The following is an 8872-nucleotide window of genomic DNA, read 5'->3' as shown; positions in this document are numbered from 1 at the left end:
AATAATAACTTATTAGAGTTAAATTATACAATTTCTAATTCAATTATTATACATATACAGTTGGGTTTTTATTACCAATAAAAACAACATCCCTAGTATTCAATATGAATACTACCATTTCATAGGAGTTTTATGAAAAAAAAAAGTCAAAAGCCCCTTATCGGATTTGAACCGATGACTTACGCCTTACCATGGCGTTACTCTACCACTGAGTTAAAAGGGCGGTTCGATTCAATTACTGAATGAATTAGTAGACGGATAAGATCTATTTATATATATATAAGTATATGCAGTAGACTCATAGTGGCTAGTAGCTCTCAGGAATGAGAATTCTAATTTACTTAACGTAGAGGGTAAAATGGTTTTATTGGTATTGGGTTTGATAAATATCAATGCAATGAATTGTTTCAAGGCCAATCATAATTGGCTTATCAGAACAGAACGAAATTCATTTATTTGATTAATACAGGTACCTTAGCAATTCGACATAGATCCAATCTATTTTATCGAAACATGTGATGAAGGGATTTGCTTTGTCCACCGAACCCAATTTTTAGTTTTTAGAAAAAAAAACACACACACATAATTTTCGATAACTTCTTGCTGCCTCTTCCAAAATTCCTGATTTACTTTTTGTTAATTTACCGGCTTAGTGTGAGATAGAAACATGCCTGTCTCTGTCGTAATAATGAGTGAATCAATGAATGAAAGTGGAAAAAATGAAGGTTAACTCCCTTTTTTATGTTTATGTTAAACCAATCACTGATCTTATACTTTGTATTATTAATATAATCTAGTTTCTTTTTATAATATCTATTTATTTCTATTTTTATAATATCTATTTATTTCTAATAAATATTTATATAATAGATTGAATTTATCTAATTTATTTCTATATCGAATAGAGTGGCGATGAATGATTTACTGAGTATAAATCGTGAATCTAAAATGGAAAATCATAAAAGATGGAAAAGCTCTCGGCTCTAGTCATTCCATTATATTGACAATTTCAAAAAACTGCTCATACTATGAGCATAGTATGGTCGCGGTCAGGCAAGTATGCCCCCATCGTCTAGCGGTTCAGGACACCTCTCTTTCAAGGAGGCAGCGGGGATTCGACTTCCCCTGGGGGTAGGGTACTACGAAAGGAAGTTGATCATGGATTATCAATAAACCTAGAATTGATTCTTCCTGGGTCGATGCCCGAGCGGTTAATGGGGACGGACTGTAAATTCGTTGGCAATATGTCTACGCTGGTTCAAATCCAGCTCGGCCCAATAATTCGCTGATCCGCCATAACCTAAAATGCCCATTTTTTGTATTTTGTTTTCCCGAAAAGCCAAACAAAAAAATTAGGGAAGAATAAAAAAAGTCCAATTTTGTGATATATCCATCCCTACCGCTATTTGTTTTTTATTTTGTTCTATTTATTTAGTTGTTCCCATAAATTATGACCTTGATAACGCTCTAGATTCATATCAGGATCATTAAATAGAAAGTTTAATGAAAAGAAAAAGAGTAAAGTAAACAAAAAAGAAGACTCTTTTTTGTTTTCATTTTCAAATTGATTATTGATCGATTTATTTGGCAATAACGAAAGGATTCCTAGTAACTAGTAATCCGCGTCGCTCTCACTCAAAGTGCATACCCGTATGGATATCAATATATTACTCGCGCCTTTGTTTGTTACAACCCGGCTTCGAATCTAAAATCTAAATAGAAAATGGCTTGAATGAAATCATAAGACTATCTCTGTTGTACACTTTTCTTTATTTCCCTGGGATTGTAGTTCAATTGGTCAGAGCACTGCCCTGTCAAGGCGGAAGCTGCGGGTTCGAGCCCCGTCAGTCCTGACGGATAAAATTTTTAAAATACATCAATAGATCCTCCGTTTTCTGTCAAAGGATACAAATGACAGAATTTCATTCCAACGATATCTTTTTATCTTTTTTATTTATTTTTTTCCTTTCTTTTTGTTGGGGTTTATTTGGAAACTATTTGTAAACGGTGAAAGTGGAAAAGAAGTCAGATGATACATCATCAGATGATTGTACAAGGAAGGCGGTAGATTATCGAAAAGAAAGGTGGAAAAGAATATATATAAATAAAGGAATTCTTTGATTGGACCAGGCATCACTTTTTGTATTCGGTGTGATAAAAGATCTTCCTATGTTATACTATTCAATTCTCGACGGTGAATCGATTTGATAGCCTAGATATTGTTATTCATGATATTGATCCGATTCGATGTCATTGAAATGTAAGTCATTGCATTGAATTTATAAGCGACAAATTTATCATCTCTATGGGATTAAATCCCGAGTTATTATGAAGTAAAAAACAATGAAATTATGGAAGTAAATATTCTCGCATTTATTGCTACAGCGCTGTTCATTCTAGTTCCTACCGCTTTTTACTTATAATATACGTAAAACTGTCAGTCAAAGTGATTAATTTGAATGAAACTTGACTTTTTTATCAAGGAGTTAAGAAAAAAGGATTCAAATCTCACGTCTTAAATAAAATGAATGGACTAGAATCAGCAGTATCCTATAAACCTCGATAGTATGGTAGAAAAAATATGAATCTTTCTACCATACTATCTATATCTATTATTGTAATGTAGAAAGATATGTTTAATATAGATGAATCCACAATATGTATCTTCATACATGTCGATATCAATTAAAGATATGTACTGTACATAGTATCTCAATTTTATTTTTCGCTTGATCTATTTTTATTTGTGTTGATTTCAATTAATCTGAAATAATTGAAAGGCAAGTCTTACGATTTTTATAATTCTTTCATTTCATGGATTTGATTTTTTTTGTGATACCGAGATTCCTATTAAAATAATCAGAAATGAAGGAAAAATGGAATGAATAGGTATATATTAATTAATTAATAAAAAAAAAGAAACCAAGTAATCTTTTTTTGAACATTCCAAAGAAGTAATTCGTTGAGCAACTGACAGATGATCCAAAGAGTTCTATGGTAACTTTTCTTCGTATTTCGTTTCTTTCGAAAAGGGTATACCCTGCCGATTTTGAATTTAACTTTTTGATCCATGATATGAAATGAGCTCAATAAAGCATTTCATAAATGAAATTCAAATAAAACAGGGGTAAGTGTCTAATATGTGACTACACTAAGGCAAGATCTTTATTAAATGAAATTAAATAAAAAAGATTTTTTTCTTTGAACAGTAAAGAGGAGGAAATAAAACAAGCAAATACAGAAAACAAAGGGGTTCTTTGTCCCTCATTGTCCGTTCATAACTCTGGTAAGAGCTGGTTCATCAAAATAGAAAAATTTAGGAAGAATTTTTTTTATTGCCTATCATCCGATCCCTTTACTGAAATACGAACATGGGGATTATTGAAATGTTTATTTGATTTTGATTGAAAAGGTGTTATTCATAGAATACATTACTCCACTAGAATCCAAGAATTTGAAATGAAGACTAATAAATAGAAAAATAAAAGGCTTTGCAAAACGATCTAGAAAAAAACAATTGATACATGGTTTGATTCTCAACCCTAATTAGGAGTACCCCTAGAGCCCACTTCTTCCCATACCACGAGAGTGAAAGGGAAACAAAGACTACCAATAAAAGCAGCCCAAGCAAGACTTACTATATCCATGTATTATGTCCCCTATCTCATGAATATGAAAACAAATATGAAGGAATTCAATTCTTCCATTATTGTTCACTAATATTGTGTACTATGGCGCAGAGTCAAAAAGAAAAGGGAATTGTGACACGCCACCGTTGATGAATCACTTGATAAATCCATTTATAATAAGCTCTTACATGACTGAGTAAAATCGAGAACCATTGCTATAAGTAAAATGCGCAGTAACACTTTTGGAAGTATCAAAAGAATGTTACTCACATGTATCAATAATAAGACTTATTCTTTCTTTGGTGTCCCTCATTAAGTAAAAGCCAATTATCTATCCAATCTAATATTAATTGGATGCCTGAACACTCAGAGACTTTCATCCGTCTGTATACAAAGTATCTTCCAACCCTTCTACAACCATTCATTAGTTAATTAGACACTCCCGTTATCCAATCTAATTCAAGACCTCTAGTAGCCACTCCATTAGTAAGGGGGCCCTATATCAAGATTTACTGATTCCTTCCACTACTTTTTTTTTCCTTGAATCCTAGACGTAGGAGACGTTAGATTTGAGTTTTTGTTGATCAGGCGACACCCGGATTTGAACTGGGGAATAAGGATTTGCAGTCCCCGCCTTACTGCTCGGCCATGTCGCCAAAAGGTTACAAAAAAGGAGAGTATCTCCTTTCTTTTCATTTTAGATCGGATCCATACCTTCAATTGGTTATAGTATCTCAAGACACACAATATCTAAAACTTTCCTTTCTTTTCTATTGAAAAGAAAATGTGGATTCTCAGTTACAAAAGTAAAAATTCAGGACAAATAAATTGGAACCATTAACTATTGACTGCAAATTTATGGACGATTCTTCTTCACTTGTCTTTTTCTAATGGTATAAGAAATAAAACTGATACATAACTAAATTGATTTTTTTTCAATAAAAAACTTTCTTAATTTCAAGTATATTATAATAATATAACAGCAATTATCAGTCTATGTAAACCCCAGAGCATAAGTTGTTACACAGTTATAGTTATCTAATGAGGTATTTTATCTATCTAGATATGATGTCCATAGGGAATCAGCAAGAAATTATCGTGTTTCAATTTTTCATTGAATAGATTAAAATAAAAGAAAAATAGAATTTTGATAGAGCACGCCATGTCTTGTCTCCATTAGAGCGTTATAATGGAATAAAAGAAAGACATATATAAATAGAAATGCTATATCTGCACCTGTTTAATAAATAGAAGCCTTTTCGTACGCACTTCAATCATATTCTAAATATTCTACTAAAAATAAAAACTAAAAGTGGGTAAAACATCTATCTTCTCTGCGAATCGTTTTTGAACAATGGAGTCCATGAAAAATTAAGCGCTAGAAAAATCAACTCTCCCTATATATATATTTTATGATTATTTTGTCTTTATCTCAACGAACAGATCAAATCAGGAATTCCTTTCATTTTTCTGGTATTCAATCGGATTGGAATATGTAATATCATAATAATGGTAGAAATTGAATTATTTTTTTATATTCTATACAAAACAAAACTCCATGCGGCTAAATGGCATTTATCAATTCTTTTCTGTATCTGTTTGTTATAAATATAAATTAAAATTTGAGTATAATTTTTCTTCTTCCGTTCATACGCATTTCATATTTCATACATTCCACATATATTATATGGTATATGGAGTTAGATAAAATTTCATGTGATTCAGTAAACAGAATAGAAATTCAATTCCATCATTATTAGATCGATTCGTAGGATTCGATGAAGAATGAAAAAGAATGATTTTTTGAGAAATGGGAAATCAAAATGCTCGGGGATGAAAATGGGGAAATGTCTACAATACCTGGGTTGAATCAGATACAATTTGAAGGATTTTGTGGGTTCATGGATCGGGCTTAATAGAAGAACTTTATAAGTTTCCAAAATTGAAGATACAGAGCAAGAAATTGAATTTCAATTATTTGTGGAAACATATCAATTGGTGGAACCGTTGATAAAAGAAAGGATGCTGTATAAATCACTCACATATTCTTCTGAATTATATGTATCCGCAGGATTAATTTGGAAAACCAGTAAGGATATGCAAGAACAAACAATTTTATTGAAACATTCCTTTAATGAACTCCTCGGAACTTCTATAGTAAATGGAATATACAGAATTGTGATCAATCAAATATTGCAAAGCCCCGGTATCTATTATCGATCAGAATTGGATCATAACGGAATTTCGGTCTATACTGGTACCATAATATCAGATTGGGGAGGAGGTTAGAATTAGAGATTGATAGAAAAGCAAGGATATGGGCTCGTAAGTAGGAAACAGAAAATATCTATTCTAGTTCTATCATCAGCTATGGGTTCGAATCTAAGAGAAATTCTAGAGAATGTTTACCCTGAGATTTTCTTGTCTTTCCTGACCGATAAGGAAAAAAATTGGGTCAAAAGAAAATGCCATTTTGGAGTTTTTAACAATTTTCTTGTGTAGGCGGGGATCCGGTATTTTCTGAATCCTGTGTAAGGAATTACAAAAGAAATTCTTTCAGCAAAGATGTGAATTAGGAAGGATTGGTCGACGAAATATGAACCAGAGATTGAATCTTAATATACCTCAGAACAATACATTTTGTTACCGCGAGATATATTGGCAGCTGCGGATCGTTTGATTGGAATGAAATTTGAATGGGTACACTTGACGATATGAATCATTTGAAAAATAAGCGTATTCGTTCTGTAGCGGATCTCTTACAAGATCAATTCGGATTGGCTCTGGTTCGTTTAGAAAATGTAGTTAGAGGAACTATATGGAGCAATTAGGCATAAATTGATACCGACTCCTCAGAATTTGGTAACTTGACTCCATTAACAACCACTTATGAATCCTTTTCGGATTACACCCATTGTCTCAAGTTTTGATCGAACAAATCCATTGACACAAATAGTGCATGGGAGAAAATTGAGTTATTTGGGCCCGGAGGATTGACCGCGAACTGCTAATTTTCGGATACGAGATATCCATCCTAGTCACTATGGACGCATTTGCCCAATTGACACGTCTGAAGGGATCAATGTTGGACTTATCGGATCCTTAGCAATTCATGCCAGGATTGGTCATTGGGGTCTCTAGAAAGTCCATTTTATAAAATCTTTGAGATCAAAAAGCACAGATGCTTTATTTATCCCCAAGTCGAGATGAATATTATATGGTAGCAGGAAATTCTTTGGCCTTGAATCAGGGTATTCAGGAAGAACAGGTTGTTCCGGCTCGATACCGCCAAGAATTCCTGACTATTGCATGGGAACAAGTTCATCTTCGAAGTATTTTTCCTTTTCAATATTTTTCTATTGGAGCTTCCCTCATTCCTTTTATCGAGCATAATGACGCGAATCGGGCTTTAATGAGTTCTAATATGCAACGCCAAGAAGTTCCGCTTTCGTTCCGAGAAGTGCATTGTTGAACTGGTTGGAACGCCAAGTGGCTCTAGATTCAGGAGTTCCCGCTATAGCCGATCACGAGGGAAAGATCATTTCCACCGATACTGACAAGATTATTTTATCGGGCAATGGAGATGCTCTAGGCATTCCATTAGTTATGTATCAACGTTCCAACAAAAATACTTGTATGCATCAAACTGCCCGGGTTCGGCGTAATTGTGGGCAAATTTTAGCGGACGGTGCCGCTACGGTTGGTGGCGAACTGCTTTGGGCAAAAACGTACTAGTAGCTTATATGCCATGGAAGGTTACAATTTTGAGGATGCGGTACTCATTAGCGAGCGTCTAGTATATGAAGATATTTATACTCTTTTCACATACGAAAATATGAAATTCAGACTCATGTGACAAGCCAAGGTCCTGAAAGAATCACTAACGAAATACCGCACCTAGAAGCCCATTTACTCCGCAATTTAGACAAAATGGAATTGTGATGCTGGGATCTTGGGTGGAGACAGGCGATATTTTAGTAGGTAAATTAACGCCTCAGGTGGCGAAAGAATCATCGTATGCTCCAGAAGATAGATTACGGGCCATATTTGGGATTCAGGTATCCACTTCAAAGGAAACCTGTCTAAAATTACCTATAGGTGGAGGGTCGAGTCATCGATGGAGATGGGTCCAGAAAAAGGGGTTCTAGTTATAATCCGGAAACGATTCGTGTCTATATTTCACAGAAACGCGAAATCAAAGTAGGCGATAAAGTAGCCGGAAGGCATGGAAATAAAGGGATCATTTCAAAATTTTACCTAGACAGGATATGCCTTATTTGCAAGACGGAAGACCTGTTGATATGGTCTTCAACCCATTAGGAGTACCTTCACGAATGAATGTAGGACAGCTATTTGAATGCTCGTTTGGTTAGCAGGAGTCTACTAGATAGACATTATCGAATAGCACCATTTGATGAGAGATATGAACAAGAGGCTTCGAGAAAACTAGTGTTTTCCGAATTATATCAAGCCAGTAAGCAAACAGCGAATCCATGGGTATTTGAACCCGAATATCCAGGAAAAAGCCGAATATTTGATGGAAGAACGGGAGCCCTTTGAGCAACCTGTTATAATAGGAAAACCTTATATCTTGAAATTAATTCATCAAGTTGATGATAAAATACATGGGCGTTCCAGGACATTATGCACTTGTTACACAACAACCACTTAGAGGAAGGTCCAAGCAAGGAGGACAACGGGTAGGAGAAATGGAGGTTTGGGCTCTAGAGGGATTTGGTGTTGCTCATATTTTACAAGAAATGCTTACTTATAAATCTGATCATATTAGAGCTCGCCAAGAAGTACTTGGGACTACGATCATTGGAGGAACAATACCTAAACCCGAAGATGCTCCAGAATCTTTTCGATTGCTCGTCCGAGAATTACGATCTTTGGCTCTGAACTGAATCATTTCCTTGTATCTGAGAAGAACTTCCAGATTAATAGGAAGGAAGCTTAATCGGAATGAATCAGAATTTTCTTCTATGATCGACCGATATAAACATCAACAACCTGAATTGGATCAGTTTCTCCCCAACAAATAAGTGCTTGGGCCAAGAAAATCCTACCTAATGGAGAAACCGTTGAGAGGTGACAAACCCTATACTTTTCATTACAAAACCAATAAACCGAAAAGGATGGATTATTTTGTGAAAGAATTTTTGACCTATAAAAGTGGAATTTGCGCTTGTGGAAATTATCGAGTAATTGGAAATCAAAAGGAGGGCCCTAAATTTTGTGAA

At 34.4% G+C, this 8872-nt stretch overlaps 2 non-coding genes and 1 pseudogene across 2 annotated transcripts; 2 read left to right on the top strand and 1 right to left on the bottom strand.

Moving 5' to 3' along the window:
- Positions 1 to 151: 151 nt before the first annotated feature.
- On the bottom strand, positions 152 to 223 carry TRNAT-GGU (transfer RNA threonine (anticodon GGU)). Its single transcript has one exon. It is a non-coding gene; the product is annotated as a tRNA-Thr (tRNA).
- A 970-nt stretch (positions 224 to 1193) lies between these two features.
- On the top strand, positions 1194 to 1277 carry TRNAY-GUA (transfer RNA tyrosine (anticodon GUA)). The gene has a single exon. It is a non-coding gene; the product is annotated as a tRNA-Tyr (tRNA).
- Positions 1278 to 5452: 4175 nt separating this feature from the next.
- LOC128288997 (DNA-directed RNA polymerase subunit beta-like) lies at positions 5453 to 8589 on the top strand (annotated as a pseudogene).
- The last annotated feature ends 283 nt before the right edge of the window (positions 8590 to 8872 follow it).

Source organism: Gossypium arboreum, unplaced genomic scaffold (genome assembly GCF_025698485.1).
Source record: "Gossypium arboreum isolate Shixiya-1 unplaced genomic scaffold, ASM2569848v2 Contig00375, whole genome shotgun sequence".
Taxonomy (NCBI): domain Eukaryota; kingdom Viridiplantae; phylum Streptophyta; class Magnoliopsida; order Malvales; family Malvaceae; genus Gossypium; species Gossypium arboreum.
Note: the sequence above shows the minus strand (reverse complement) of the source record. Positions and strands in the feature narration are given on the sequence as shown.